The sequence below is a fragment of the Eleutherodactylus coqui genome, chromosome 5, assembly GCF_035609145.1.
Source record: "Eleutherodactylus coqui strain aEleCoq1 chromosome 5, aEleCoq1.hap1, whole genome shotgun sequence".
Lineage (NCBI taxonomy): Eukaryota > Metazoa > Chordata > Amphibia > Anura > Eleutherodactylidae > Eleutherodactylus > Eleutherodactylus coqui.
This window is the reverse complement of record NC_089841.1, coordinates 195,682,524-195,686,256: the sequence shown is the minus strand read 5'-3', so window position 1 is coordinate 195,686,256 and position 3,733 is coordinate 195,682,524.

The following is a 3,733-nucleotide window of genomic DNA, read 5'->3' as shown; positions in this document are numbered from 1 at the left end:
TTGTAGACTAGAGATCAGAAGAGCTGGAGAGGAAGCCTTTGGTCAAGTGGTGTTGGAGTTAGGAATTAAAAGGAGTATTTTAGGACTAAGCTATTGATGACCTCAGGAATAGTAACTTGAGGAACCGCTATATTTATGTAGAGAAAAAAAATAGATTTTGATGTAGACATAGGCCTCCTGCACATGGGCGGAAATTCTGCGCCGGCATTTCCCACAGAATTTCTGCCCGTGCCCGCTGCCAGCGGATTGCATTAGATAATGCAATCCTATGCAGATGGCCGCGATTTGACCGCTTGAAAATTTGTGCGGTAAACAAATGACGGCATGTCCTATTTCTGTGTGAGCCTCTCAGAGGCCCGCACTGAAACATCATGGCTGACGAGCCAGCTCTGCTCTGCACATGTGTCGGCTGGGCGGCAGCCAGGACATAGCAGAGCGGAGCGGAGAAGACACCGGAGCAGGTGAGCCGCAGTGGTCACTGCAGGGGCAAGGCTCGCAGCGGGATCCGACCCGGCCGTCTGCAGGAGGCCTTACTACGTCTCATACACACTTTGAAATATGCATCATTGTTCTAAGCCAAGAAAAATTCGAGCTGCTTGACTGAGCCCAGAATTTAGCTGTGGACCCTTAAATCTCAACTAAAGTAGAGAGTGCAATCAGCTACTATGACAACTGGCTCTTCTGGAGCTGTCTAACCTGAAAGTGAATAATGTAGAGGCACAGTGGAAGGGAGGGAAGTGAGGATGATGTTTGTGTGTGGACTGCCACAGTGGAATGAGTCATCAATTACTATCACTCTCCAGCAGAAGAATGCCGCTTCCTCTAAATGCCAACAAAGTGCACAGCATTATGTGCCTGGGAGAACGGCTGCATCTGGGAAACTGTAAAGTGAAAAGAGGGTAATGGAAAGAAAGCTTTAAGCAACCCTCCAGTCCTGGAGAAACAAGATGGCAGAACCACGTCTCTGACTACCTGCCGTACTCTGTTCGTCCACTTAACAAATGCACAGTGTTCTCATCACATGTATCTATACTTTTTTGCTTTATGTAACCAGTTATAGGGTGCTACAGTCAAAGTGACCCTCCAATTTCTGGACAAAATTCTATCCCCGCACAGGAGGGTCGGGGAAGGGGGGGGGGGGTTTACCTGCATTTCTACTCTGCTGCCCCTTCAATCTGTCACTTCGAGCCCTGCTTTCACCAGTCCAAGATGGCTGCAGCATTTATATAACTACCTAATGCACTGCTGTCCGGTTGGTCAGTGCTGATCACATTAGCAGCTCCGCCTAACCAGAGAACAGATATACTGTATTGATAGTCTAATACTGCCAATGCATTGTGGGGATTACAGTCATCTTGGCTGCCCGACAACCGGACCCAAAACCAGCGAATCAAAGAACAGCAGAGGAAAAGTACTGAAGATAATATACCCTCCTCCTCCCATACCTTGGGACAGAGTTTTTCCCAAATGCAGAGGAAAGTTTTCAAGTTTATTATAGGCTAGAATCCCCGAGTCCTTTTCCATGTCGGTCTTACTCAGTATTCTCCCATTTAGCGTATAACGACAACATGTATTGCCCCTGGCCCTTCGCATAACCTGCCATTTATCAGTGCTATACCTCATTTGACACATTTCTGTCCAGCCCTCCAGTTTATTCAGATCCAATAGTGGATCATATTAGGGGCAGTATGGGCAGGCCCCTAGGGCCCGAGGCCACCCAACCTACCCCTATTAATCTTCCATTGTGCTGCCTCACATAGGAATGAGACATCCATCGCACGTCTGGACATGACATCAATCATAACTCATGCGCCATATGCAGACAATTTGGCTCATCCTGCTTCTTGCATATCATATCTTTACAGCAAGAGATGGGGATGGAAGGAGGCCGGTTCTCTGCACACAGTGTGTGGCTTCAGACACTGCAAAAAGTGAGTTATGATGGATGGGAGGTCTTTAGCTGAAGGTTTGGGAGGAGCACGCAGCACTACTTAGAGGGGGCCACCATCACCTAGAGCGGGCATTATAAGTGGGGGCACAGAGGTTGAACTAGTACTACAGTGGGGCACTGCAGCATGTCTATTTATGCTGTGGAAACTGTGTGTATCTAGTAACATATTATGTTGGGCTGAATGAAGACAATGTCCATCTAGTTCGGCCTGTTTCAACCCCCTTGTTGATCCAGGGGGGGTACACACACACACACACACACACACACACAGTCCACAAAGCTCGTTAACTCTGGCCATCTGCCGAAACGCAACAGAAACTAGGCAGAATATCTGCAGCTCAGACATCGTGTCAGAAGGTAGCCTATTGCAATGTCTATCACTGAAGTATTCACAAAAAAGTAAAATACAACATTTATCCTTTTCTTTAAGAACTGCTCAGGTCTTGTACTCGTCCATCAGTCACAGCTCGGAATGTGCTGCAGTTAAATTTTTCTTACAAAACAGGGGTACCCAGCAGATACGGCAGAGAGAATTCACTTTGAAGTTGTTTACATTTATTCTAGAGCACATTTTCTTACTGTGGATCGATTCTTCCAGCAGCTCCGGGGTGCAGTCATGGGGATTCCTGTATGCTAATCTGCACCTCTGATGAATGACCAATGCCAAGTGTGGATCATAACCTTGGGTTCTTGTGTGGGCCTGGGGCAATTTTTATATTTGTTATGTGATACCCAGCATTGCCCAGGGCAGTTCCTTGGTTTATCAATGTCAAGTATAGGCATCAGTTTATAATCTGGCTAAGCGTTATTGGAGGACCTCCATGTGGATGTCCATCCATTTAGTAAAGGAATTGAATATTAATAACTTGGGCTGAGGTTTACAAGTGAGATAAAGAATCATTGGCATTTATTGATCGGAAAGCGGATAGGAAGCAAACAGCTACTCTCCATAGAAAAAGACTACTATGAAGCCTCTTGCAATGGCATATTTGCCAGCCTTACCCAGTAAAGACAGGTATACCTGAAGGGCAGCTCCTATGGCTATGCAGGAGCTGTGTGACAGAGGGCAAGATTTGCAAAGGATTCAAAATTAAAATACCAAACACACTGAAGCACAAGGGCAAAAGTAGGCATGATCTACTAGGCAATAGCTGCAAATAGACCAAGACCGATCATGAAGGGCAGATAAAGAAACTGATCGGTGACTGGGATAAGGAAATCCTCTAAAAAGAGTACTATACCTGAGAAATAAACCTGCAGGGCATGCATCATCTTATATCTTTTAGTTGCCCACGTAAACAGACCCCACTGTTTGCAATGGGTCTATAATCATGCACATTGTGTGTCTTGCAATGCACAAAACTCATGCGAGAATATCAGCCATGGAAATACGACATTTAGTCATCCACTGACCCTAATCAGGACATTTGTCAACTCTGTGAGTCAAATGTTCAGTGGCTTCCGGCTCATAGACAGCTTTGAAGATGTGACGATCCGTGCACGCAGACAGACAGAAATGACATCTATGAACTCTGCACATTTCACTTTTATTTTAAGAATGCATTAAGCAATCTCAGGCTTTTCTTGCGTTAGACGTCTAGCAGAAGCAATTTATCCATTTTGTACAGAATGTTATTCTTCAATGCAAAATTGCATGACGGCGCCCACGAGTCTAAGATGATGGAAAGCATTTTCAGGGGATAGAGAGTTCATTTTTTTTATTTTAGAATTCAGGTTGTCGAAATGTAAAGGCAACAAAAGGGTTAAAAAAAGACAAACAAC